This window comes from Ranitomeya imitator, chromosome 2 (assembly GCF_032444005.1).
Source record: "Ranitomeya imitator isolate aRanImi1 chromosome 2, aRanImi1.pri, whole genome shotgun sequence".
NCBI lineage: Eukaryota > Metazoa > Chordata > Amphibia > Anura > Dendrobatidae > Ranitomeya > Ranitomeya imitator.
Genome location: NC_091283.1, coordinates 832,084,036 through 832,097,094, shown reverse-complemented (window position 1 = coordinate 832,097,094; position 13,059 = coordinate 832,084,036).

The following is a 13,059-nucleotide window of genomic DNA, read 5'->3' as shown; positions in this document are numbered from 1 at the left end:
GGGGTTGAACGCAATCTTCCATTTGTGATTTTTTGAATGTTGATTAGGTTATAATCTCTATACAAGTCTAATTTGGCGAAGATGGTAGCACCCTTATTGTTAACAAATTATTCAGAGATGCCGGGCAATTTATAACTGTCTTTCAGCGTGAATTTGTTCAGACCCAGAAAGTCTCTGCAATTCTTAAAGACCCATCTTTCTTCTTAATGAAAAAGAAACCTGCTCCACCCAGAGACATGAATGTTCAGAAGATTACACTTTCGAGATTCTCCTTAAAGGGAAGGTGCCACCAGTTTTCTTGTATTTTGTTTTTTTTGTGAAATTAAGCTTAAAATAGTAATTAAAATGTATTAATGCAATGTTTGCACTGTTTGCAAAAATTTCTATATGAAAAATATTATATATTTTTCTACAAATATACATATTTACCACTAGGGGGAGCATTTTCCGTTTTAGACCTCAAGCAGCTATAGTAAGATTTAGCAGTTCTGCCCCAGGGATATTAGACCACCCAAAAGGGGAGGGAAATGGTGATGTCAGCAGTTACTGCCCCAACAGTAAGAATGAAGAGCAACATCACAGGGCAGCACCATTTTGTGTGTGACTGCCCTGTGACCTGCTATCACCAGCAGTTACTGCATCAGAGTGACAGCTAGTTTACAGAGGAGCAGAACACAGTGGGCTCAGCAGCATCTGGACCCAAGAAGAGTGAAGACATGTGGTGTGCATGGAGCAGCATTAGGAGCTGTCTGGGACTCATCCCTCAAGAAGATAAGAAGGAGCTCCAGCTCTGCAGTGAATAGCCAGGCATTATGGAGGGAGGGGAGAGATGCATTGTATGGCTAAGGCCGGGGTCACACTAGACCGTAATACGGACGAGTGCAATGCGATAAAAAATCGCATAGCACTCGTCCCAATGTTAATCTATGGGGCAGCTCCCATCATCCGATATTCTCTCGGCCGTATTCAGGATCCGAGTGAAATCGCAGCATGCTGCGATTGTCAGCGTATCTTGGCCGAGAATCGCCAATGAAAGTCTATGGGGTGAGAAAAAATAGCACAGCACACGGACCATCAGTGTGACTTGCGAGAAATTCTCAGGCATTGGGCAGGTGACAGGAAAGGCTCAGCCATTATTTGCTCATTTTGCAAGTGTGTGAGAAAATCTCACCATACGGATGTCACACGGATGTCACACGGATCATTGGATGCGAGAAAATCACATCCTCGCACTGCACACGGATCACTGTTTTGGTAACATTTGTGCGATTCTCGTCCATCAAAAACGGACCTTTTTTTATACGTTGTGTGTGTCCCCGGCCTAAGAGTGACTGATGGGAGAGAAAGAGACGTGAAGTATGATGAGTGAGACACATATGGAGTGTGATGGGGAGATGCACATTGAGGCTGTGTGCACACGTTCAGGATTTTTCGCATTTTTTTGCGTTTGTTCACTATAAAAATGCGATAAAAACTATTTAAAAATGCATACATATGCATCCCATCATTTATAATGCATTCCGCAATTTTTGTGCATATGTTGCGTTTTTTCTGGGGAAAAAACGCATCGCAGTAAAAAACGCAACATGTTCTGCGCATGTCGTGTCTCTTCCTTTGATGTGGGCTCCGGCGCTGAGCCCACATCAAAGTCACGACATGTCGGCTGTTTTGTACAGCTGACATGTGCGCGCAATAGCGTCAGGATGGTCACCATAGAGGTCCTTGAGGCGGAAAAAACTGATCTGGCAGAAAAAAAGGAACTTGTGGAAAAAAACGGATCAGGCGGGAAAAAAAAGGATCCGATGGAAAAAAAACCTGATCTGGCAGAAAAAAAAGGAAATTGTGGAAAAAAACGGATCCGGCGGGAAAAAACGGATCCGGCAGGAAAAAAGTGGATACGGCGGGAATTAACGGATGCAGCAGGAAAAAATGGATCCGGCGGAAAAAAACGGATCTGGCAGAAAAAAACGGATTCTGCAAATGTGCTCGCAGGATGCATTTTTTCCCCATAAACTTGTATTAGCGACGGATCGTGACGGATGGCCACACGTCGCGTGGTCGCGTCTGTCGTGCAACGGATCCGTCGTGTTTTGGCGGACCGTCGGCACGAAAAAACGTTCAAGTGAACTTTTTTTGTCCAGCGCGTCCGCCATTTTCTACCGCGCATGCGCTGCCAAAGCTCCGCCCCCTCCTTCCAGACTTCAGAATGGGCAGTGGATGTGTTGAAAAACTGCATCCGCTGCCCACGTCGGGCACAAATTTCACAACGTGCGTCGGTACATCGGCCCGACGCATAGCGACGGACTCGTACAGACGCAAGTGTGAAAGAGGACTTTATGAAGGTTAAATTAAAACAAAACAAAAAAAAAAAACGCGTGGACGCCCGTGCAATTTTCTGCGCCAGAGGGGGAAAGCCGACGGCCGGGGCCAATATCTGTAGCCTGCTATGAATATCAGCCCGCAGCTGTCTGTATAGCCTTTACCGGCCATTAAAGTAGGGGGACCCCCAAAAAAAAAATTGCATGGGGTCCCCCTATATTTTATAGCCAGAAAGGCTACGCAGACAGCTGCAGGCTTATACTCATAGCCTAGAGAGGGGCCATGGATATTGCCCCCCCCCCCGGGCTACAAATACCAGTCCGCAGCCGCCCCAGAAATGGCGCATCTGTAAGATGCGCCAATTCCGGCACTTAGCCCCTCTCTTCCCACTCCCGTGTAGCGGTGGGATATGGGGTAATGAAGGGTTAATGTCACCTTGCTATTGTAAGGTGACATTAAGCCGGGTTAATAACGGAGAGGCGTCAATAAGACGCCTATCCGTTATTAATCCAATAGTAAGAAAGGGTTAAAAAAAACACGCACACATTAGGAAAAAAGTATTTTAATATTCTTCATATGTCCGCATACATTCCCCTGTTCGCTACCCATACTGTCTTCACCCATCCCCCATACTGTTTCCTCAAACATGCCCCCATTCCCCCGTACTGTTTCCTCATACATTCCCTATTCCCCCATACTGTCTCCTCATACATGCCCCCTATTCCCCCATACTGTCTCCTCATACATGCCCCCAATTCCCAAGTACTGTTTCCTCATACATTCCCCCATACTGTCTCCTCATACATGCCCCCTATTCCCGCATACTGTCCCCTCATACATGCTCCCCAATCCCCATACTGTTTTCTCATACATGCCCCCCATTCTTCAGTACTGTTTCCTCATACATGCCCCCATTCCCCCATACTGTTTCCTCATACATGCCCCCCATTCTCCAGTACTGTTTCCTCATACATTCCCCCTATTCCCCCACACTGTCTCCTCATACATGCCCCCCGTACTGTTTCCTCATACATTCCCCCATACTGTCTCCTCATACATGCCCCCTATTCCCGCATACTGTCTCCTCATACATGCCCCTCATTCCCCATACTGTTTCCTCATACATGCCCCCCATTCTTCAGTACTGTTTCCTCATACATGCCCCCCATTCCCCCATACTGTTTCCTCATACATGCCCCCCATTCCCCCATACTATTTCCTCATACATTCCCCCAATTCCCATATACGGTCTCTTCATACATGCCCCCCATTCCCCATACTGTCTCCTCATACATGCCCCCCATTCCCCATACTGTTTCCTCATACATGCCCCCAATTTCCAAGTACTGTCTCCTCATACATGCCCCCTACTCCCCCATATTGTCTCCTCATACATGCACCCAATTTCCCCATACTGTTTCCTCATACATGCCCCCAATTGCCAAGTACCGTTTCCTCATACATGCCCCTATTCCCCTGTACTTTTTCCTCATATATGCCCCCCATCTCCCCCTTTGCTCTTCATTTTGTGTCCTCAAATCTCACCGCACACATTAAATCCCCTATCTCCACTCCAAAACTCACCCCACACACAATAAATCCCCCCATCCCCACTCAAATTCTCCCCACACATAATAAATCCCCCTGTAAAAGACAGCGCTGTATATAACAGCAGAGGAAGCTACAGTTAGGGCCAGAAATATTTGGACAGTGACACAATTTTCGCGAGTTGGGCTCTGCATGCCACCACATTGGATTTGAAATGAAACCTCTACAACAGAATTCAAGTGCAGATTGTAACGTTTAATTTGAAGGGTTGAACAAAAATAGAAAATGTAGGAATTGTACACATTTCTTTACAAACACTCCACATTTTAGGAGGTCAAAAGTAATTGGACAAATAAACATAACCCATACAAAATATTTTTATTTTCAATATTTTGTTGCAAATCCTTTGGAGGCAATCACTGCCTTAAGTCTGGAACCCATGGACATCACCAAACGCTGGGTTTCCTCCTTCTTAATGCTTTGCCAGGCCTTTACAGCCGCAGCCTTCAGGTCTTGCTTGTTTGTGGGTCTTTCTGTCTTAAGTCTGGATTTGAGCAAGTGAAATGCATGCTCAATTGGGTTTAGATCTGGAGATTGACTTGGCCATTGCAGAATGTTCCACTTTTTGGCACTCATGAACTCCTGGGTAGCTTTGGCTGTATGCTTTGGGTCATTGTCCATCTGTACTATGAAGCGCCGTCCAATCAACTTTGCAGCATTTGGCTGAATCTGGGCTGAAAGTATATCCCGGTACACTTCAGAATTCATCCGGCTACTCTTGTCTGCTCTTATGTCATCAATAAACACAAGTGACCCAGTGCCATTGAAAGCCATGCATGCCCATGCCATCACGTTGCCTCCACCATGTTTTACAGAGGATGTGGTGTGCCTTGGATCATGTGCCGTTCCCTTTCTTCTCCAAACTTTTTTCTTCCCATCATTCTGGTACAGGTTGATCTTTGTCTCATCTGTCCATAGAATACTTTTCCAGAACGGAGCTGGCTTCTTGAGGTGTTTTTCTGCAAATGTAACTCTGGCCTGTCTATTTTTGGTATTGATGAATGGTTTGCATCTAGATGTGAACCCTTTGTACTTACTGTCATGGAGTCTTCTCTTTACTGTTGACTTAGAGACAGATACACCTACTTCACTGAGAGTGTTCTGGACTTCAGTTGATGTTGTGAACGGGTTCTTCTTCACCAAATTAAGTATGCGGCGATCATCCACCACTGTTGTCATCCGTGGACGCCCAGGCCTTTTTGAGTTCCCAAGCTCACCAGTCAATTCCTTTTTTCTCAGAATGTACCCAACTGTTGATTTTGCTACTCCAAGCATGTCTGCTATCTCTCTGATGGATTTTTTCTTTTTTTTCAGCCTCAGGATGTTCTGCTTCACCTCAATTGAGAGTTCCTTTGACCGCATGTTGTCTGCTCACAGCAACAGCTTCCAAATGCAAAACCACACACCTGGAATCCACCCCTGACCTTTTAACTACTTTATTGATTACAGGTTAACGAGGGAGACGCCTTCAGAGTTAATTGCAGCCCTTAGAGTCCATTGTCCAATTACTTTTGGTCACTTGAAAAAGAGGACGCTATGCATTACAGAGCTATGATTCCTAAACCCTTTCTCCGATTTGGATGTGGAAACTATCATATTGCAGCTGAGAGTGTGCACTTTCAGCCCATATTATATATATAATTGTATTTCTGAACATGTTTTTGTAAACAGCTAAAATAACAAAACTTGTGTCACTGTCCAAATATTTCTGGCCCTAACTGTATATAATAAGGGACGGCACCATATATAACTAGAGAGAATGGTCCGTAATAAGGGATGATGTTATACATAATAAAAGAGGAAACTATGTAACTTAGGATGGTGATATACAGAATTAGTGAGTACACTTTATACTAAGGACATAATAAGCGATAATAATGTCTTCTTCCCCCTGTTCCTAAGTCCCCCTTCCTCCCATCCCAATCACCCCTCATTGTCCTCCTCCCCCCGCATCCCATTATTGTCCTCTACCCCACCCCATCATTGCTTTCTTCACCACCACCCCATATAATTGCCCATTCCACAACCTCCATCATTTCCTCCTTCCCCACCATTCCCATCATTGTCTGTTCCACTACCACCATCCTTGCCTTCTCCCCCACCTCCCCACCATTCCCATCATTATCTGTTCTACTACGACCATTCTTGCCTTCTCCCCACCTCCATAATTTCCTCCTTTGCCCTTTCCACCACATCCATCTTTTTCTCCTCCCCCGCTATCCCCATCATTTCATTGTCCTTTCCACCACACCATCCTTGTCCATTCTACCACCTCCATCATTTCCTCCACCCTCATTATTGCCCTTTCCACCACCTCCATCATTTCATCCTCCACCACCTCCATCATTTCATCCTTCCCCACCCCCATCATTGCCCATTCCACCGGCACCACCTTCATCATTACCCTTTCCACCACATCCATCATTTCCTCCTCCCCCACCATCCCTATCATTGCCCTCTCCTCCCCGTACATACACACACTCACACAACACCATTTACCTCTCTGCACATTCACACACAGCACCTCACCTACACACACACACAACCTCTCACCTCTCCGCACGCTCTGCCACAGCATCTCCTCCTTCGCCTTCCTCTGACACAGACGGCTGCTGAATGATGACATCATCCAGCAGCGCTGCCTGTGTGAGAGAAAGCGGCACACGGGCAGGAAGACAGAGTGCTGCAGCTCTGTCCCCTCCCCTCTACTTCCGGGCCCACATGCGGTATGTCTGCACTTTGTTGGGAGCCAGCACACTGAGCTTCTCTGTGCCGGCTGTCAGCTTGACAGTCGGCACAGAGAACAGCCGAATGTCAGTCCGGGGAGGCAGAATGCTGCCGCCGGGGAGACACTGCGGACCGCCACATTAGGCGGCCCGACTGCGCCCCCCTGCCGGCTGCGCCCGGTGCACATGCCCCGGCTGCCCCCCCCCTAGATACGCCACTGCCTTTAGTGACAACTGACATTGGTCGAACATCCACCTCACATATCAGGTGCATGGAACGAGTTCAGGAGCTGAGATGCTCCTTGTCTGTCACAGTCGTAATGACTCCTTAGATGCCGCAGTCAATAGTAGTCCTGGCAGCTAAGTGGTTGCCCTGAAGAGGCAGGTCCTACTATGACAATCCATCGTACCCTCTGTGTGTTTACGGGATGTAGATAGATTGTCATAGGAGCCTTTCGTCTTTGTAGTGACTATTTAGGGCTTAATAGAGGAGAACTGGCAGAAGAATACACCGTAATAAACAATTGTTGCAATATATTGCACCAGTGATCGCAGGTTCCAGTTCCCAATAATAGATAATAACATACAAAATAACACATAGTAATACATAGAGGTTTTACCCCCATGACATAATACAATTAGCATTATGGAAAATAGCCAAAATTAAAAAATACAGATGAAAAAAGAGACTACAAGACAAACATCACTAAACCATAAGGCAGTTATATACAAAGTTGTTAGTTGTTATGTGTGTAAAGGTACCTTCACATTTAGCGACGCTGCAGCGATACCGACAACGATGTCGATCGCTGCAGCGTCGCTGTTTGGTCGCTGGAGAGCTGTCACACAGACAGCTCTCCAGCGACCAACGATGCCGGTAACCAGGGTAAACATCAGGTTACTAAGCGCAGGGCCGCGCTTAGTAACCCAATGTTTACCCTGGTTACCAGCGTAAAAGTAAAAAAAAAAAAAACACTACATACTTACCTACCGCTGTCCGTCTCCGGCGCTCTGCTTCCTGCACTGGCTGTGAGTACAGCGGCCGGAAAGCAGAGCCGTGACGTCACCGCTGTGCTCTGCTTTACGGCTGGCCGGCGCTCACAGCCAGTGCAGGAAAGCACAGCGTCGGGGACAGACAGCTGAAGGTAAGTATGTAGTGTTTGTTTTTTTTTACATTTACGCTGGTAACCAGGGTAAACATCGGGTTACTAAGCGTGGCCCTGCGCTTAGTTACCCGATGTTTACCCTGGTTACCAGTAAAGACATCGCTGGATCGGCGTCACACACGCCGATTCAGCGATGTCAGCAGGAGATCCAGCGACGAAATAAAGTTCTGGACTTTCTGCTCCGACCAACGATCTCCCAGCAGGATCCTGATCGCTGCTGCGTGTCACACTGAACGATATAACTATCCAGGACGCTGCAACGTCACGGATCGCTAGCGATATCGTTCAGTGTGACGGTACCTTAAGTGTCTCTGGTATGTGTGAAAACTGTCACCACAGGTACTGGAGACACTGAAGTCTGAAAGAGCCATACAGACAGCAATCACTGTACTCTGATCCGGTGATTGTCCGCCCTTTGATCTGTAGATCGGACTATGACTACAAGATCAGACTGCACAGAGTTCTGCAGAGGAGCTGAGTACACAACAGTAATGTAAATGCTGTCCTACTTATAAGGTTACGAACATTACAGGACGCACAAACATCACTGCTGGAGGTGAGTGATTGGCTGCAGCGGTCAGCTCACCGATGGACCACACGCTATCACGTCATCAGTAGAGACCACTGAAGCCCCAAGAACGTTCCCTGCTGTTTGCCCGATATTACCACATCCTGCAGAATCCCTATAAACTGTAGTTTTATCTGTAAGACCCGTGTGGAGAGTAACAATCATGAGAACTGCACCAGTGTGTGGTCAGTAGCAGAGCGGGATCTGTCACTGTGGCTTCATGGCATTTATGCAAGTTGGAGGAAGAGGCAAAAAAATGTGAGGGAACTGAGCTCATTATTACTGGTCTCACAGCTCCTGACACAAAAGGGAGAAAAATGCAGGAGCCCCCCAGCCAGAAGTGGGCAGCACAGGCTCACTAGTCACTGCGAATGACAAGGCTGAAGTTGGTTTCTTATTCGTCAGTTTCTTATTCGGCATTTTTTACTTTTCTGTTTTTTATAGGTTTAACAACAAAAAATAATCATCACAATAATAACATACAATGCAGCGAGGAGCCCTGATGTGAATACACTTAAAAACGGTTACAAAAACAATAAAACTGGCACAAAAATGGGCATCAAAGTGGGCACCAAAGAGCGCTGAAGAAAGGGTTAAATGCCTTTGGGCCACTGATCTAACACTGCAGACATATAGAACAGGGCGCCCCACATCCAAACCAGTTATTTCCAGCCTGGCCCAAATGGGTTCTGGGCATCAGAACTGGCATCAAAGAGGGCAGGCAGTCAATTTTGGCAATTTGAATAAGTAACTGATGTTTTTAAAGGGTTAAATGCCTTTGGGCCACTGATCTGACACTTCAAATACACAGAAAGTGATGCCCTGCACCAAACCCAGGTCCCATCAGCCTGGCCCAACTGGGTTCTGGGCACCAGAACTGGCATCAAAGTGGGCAAACAGCCCATTTTCACAGATTTGAATAAGTAACTGATGTTTTTAAGGGGTTAAATGCCTTTGGGCCACTGATACCACAGTGCATACATATAGAACAGGGAGCCCCACATTAAAAACAGTTCTCTTCAGCCTGACCCAAATGAGTTCTGGGCATCAGAACGGGCATCAAAGTGGGCAAACAGCCCATTTTCACTGATTTGAATAAGTAACTGATGTTTTAAGGTGTTAAATGCCTTTGGGCCACTGATACGACACTTAAAATACATAGAAAGTGATGCCCTGCATCAAACCAAGGTTCTTCCAGCCTGGCCCAAATGGGTTCTGGGCATCAGCACTCGCATCAAAGTGGGCAAACAGCACATTTTCACAGATTTGAATAAGTAACTGATGTTTTGAAGGGGTTAAATGCCATTGGGCCACTGATACCACAGTGCATACATATAGAACTGGGAGACCAACATCAAAAACAGGTCTCTTCAGTCTGGCCCAAATGAGTTCAGGGCATCAGAACTGGCATCAAAGTTGGCAAACAGCCCATTTTCGCAGATTTGAATAAGTAACTGATGTTTTTAAGGGGTTAAATGCCTTTGGGCCACTGATCTGACACTTGAAATACACAGACAGTGATGCCCTGCATCAAACCCCGGTCCCTTCGGCCTGGCCCAAATGGGTTCTGGGCACCAGAACTGGCATCAAAGTGGGCAAAGAGCCCATTTTCACAAATTTGAATAAGTAACTGATGTTTTTAAGGGCTTAAATGCCTTTGGGCCACTGATCTGACACTTGAAATACACAGAAAGTGATGCCATGCATCAAACCCAGGTCCCTTCAGCCTGGCCTAAATGGGTTCTGGGCACCAGAACTGGCATCAAAGTGGGCAAAGAGCCCATTTTCGCAGATTTGAATAAGTGACTGATGCTTTTAAGGGGTTAAATGCATTTGGGCCACTGATCTGACACTTGAAATACACAGAAAGTGATGCCCTGCATCACCCCAGGTCCCTTCAGCCTGCCCTAAATGGGTTCTGGGCACCAGAACTGGCATCAAAGTGGGCAAACAGCCCATTTTTGCAGATTTGAATAAGTAACTGATGTTTTTAAGGGGTTAAATGCCTTTGGGCCACTGATACCTCAGTGCATACATATAGAACAGGGAGCTCCACATCAAAAACAGGTCTTTTCAGCCTGGCCCAAATGAATTCAAGGCATCAGAACTGGCATCAAAGTGGGCAAACAGCCCATTTTCGCAGATTTGAATAAGTAACTGATGTTTTAAGGTGTTAAATGCCTTTGGGCCACAGATCTGACACTTAAAATTCCCAAAACAGTGATGCCCTGCATCAAACCCAGGTCCTTCCAGCTTGGCCCAAATGGGTTCTGGGCACCAGAACTGGCATCAAAATGGGCAAACAGCCCATTTTCACTGATTTGAATAAGTAACTGATGTTTTTAAGGGGTTAAATGCCTTTGAGCCACTGATACCACAGTGCATATGTCAGGAAATAGGAAGAAGTCCTGATTACTTCAATTACACATACAGTGCTCTGAGATGCAATTTCCTCTGCTTGCCAGCACAAGGCTGGAATTCTAAGCCACTCTTTCTCCCTCCTCCCACCATACAGCTGTAATGTAAGACGAGCCTGCCAGCTTCATTGAAGAATTTATATGGCCCTGTGCTGCTGTTACGATAATGCCAAAAAATGTCATATTGTGAGTGTAGTTTCAGAAGGACATGGCGAACTACACACACACACTCACAATTCAGCTGCGACCCCTTGCTCTCCTGCCCCCCCTCAGCTTCACTCCTACCCGAAACAAAGCCTATGATAGAGACTTGGCAACCTGATACTAATGGTGGGCAGGGTGTGGCTTTAAACTGCAGGTGACCAATCCTGCAAAGCCACCCGTTGTCCCTCCCCTCTCATTCAGGAATGCCTTTGTCTGAGACCTTGGAATAATGCAAAGAACTATCTGATCAGTGCATATCATTAACCAGCCCTTTAGTGATGTCACAAGCTCAGAAGTATAAGTCACTATACTCTTAGCCCAGCCTTCAGTCTTGGCCGGGAAGCGATCTAACACAGCTTGGCAAAGCTGTTCCATGCATCTGGATGTATTTATCCTCCTAAGCCATAGGCCAGCCAAGATGATACCATGACATAACCTGTAAGTTCTCTTTTCAACGTTAATCCTATTTTATTTTGTAATCTGTAACGTACCGTATTTTCCGGCGTATAAGATGACTTTTTAACCCCTGCAAATCATCTCAAAAGTCGGGGGTCGTCTTATACGCCGGGTACGGCATGTGCAGTGAGCGGTCCTGTATGGTTCTCAGGATCTAAAGGAGAGGAGACTCTCCTTCAGGCCCTGGGATCCATATTCATGTAAAAAAAAAAGGGATATACTGTTATGTCTGCTAATGAAAGGTGTAATGAAGGCAATCCAGAGACACAGTGTGCCTAGCGATCAGAGCGCACACAGTGATCTGACAAATACCCAAAAACAAAGAACGAGCTCTGAGACGTGGAAACTCTGTAGACTGCACACCTACCTATCCTAAACACAACTAAAAGCGGCTGTGGATTGCACCTAACAACTACCTAGGCAACTCGGCACAACCTAAGAAACTAGCTAGCCTGAAGACAGAAAAATAGGCCTGACTTGCCCCCAGAGAAATACCCCAAAGGAAAAGGCAGCCCCCCACATATAATGACTGTGAGTAAGATGAAAAGACAAAACGTAGGGATGAAATAGATTCAGCAAAGTGGGGCCCGATAATCTTAGACAGAGCGAGGATAGTAAAGCGAACTTTGCAGTCTACAAAAATCCCTAAAGCAAAAACCACGCAAAGGGGCAAAAAAGACCCACCGTGCCGAACTAACGGCACGGCGGTACACCCTTTGCTTCTCAGAGCTACCAGCAAAACAAAAGACAAGCTGGACAGAAAAAAAGCAACAAAATAGCAAAAAAGCACTTAGCTATACAGAGCAGCGGGTCACAGGAACAAGCAGTAGAAGCTCAGATCCAACACTGGAACATTGACAAGGAGCAGGGATAGCAGCATCAGGCGGAGTTAAGTAACGAAGCAGTTAACGAGCTCACCAGAACACCTGAGGGAAGAAGCTCAGAAGCTGCAGTACCACTTGTGACCACAGGAGTGAATTCAGCCACAGAATTCACAACATATACTTACCCTCCGACGACCCGCGGCTCTCAGCGGTGCAAGCGGCGGCCTCCATTCCTAAGGATGCATTGAACGAAGGACCTTTGATGACGTTGTGGTCGTGTGACCGTGACGTCACAGAAGGTCCTTCGCTCAATGCATCCTTAGGATCAGAGGCCGGCCCTTGCACCGATGAGAGCCGCGGGCCGTCAAAGGGTAAGTATATCCCATTTTTATTTTTTTTAATTCTTTTACATGAATATGGATCCCAGGGCCTGAAGGAGAGTCTCCTCTCCTTTAGATCCTGAGAACCATACAGGACCGCTCCCTGCACATGCTGTACCCGGCGTATAAGACGACCCCAAACTTTTGAGATGATTTGCAGGGGTTAAAAAGTCGTCTCATACGCCAGAAAATACGGTACGTTACAGATTACAAAATAAAATAGGATTAACGTTGAAAAGAGAACTTACAGGTTATGTCATGGTATCATCTTGGCTGGCCTGTGGCTTAGGAGGATAAATACATCCAGATGCATGGAACAGCTTTGCCAAGCTGTGTTAGATCGCTTCCCGGCCAAGACTGAAGGCTGGTCTAAGAGTATAGTGACTTATAC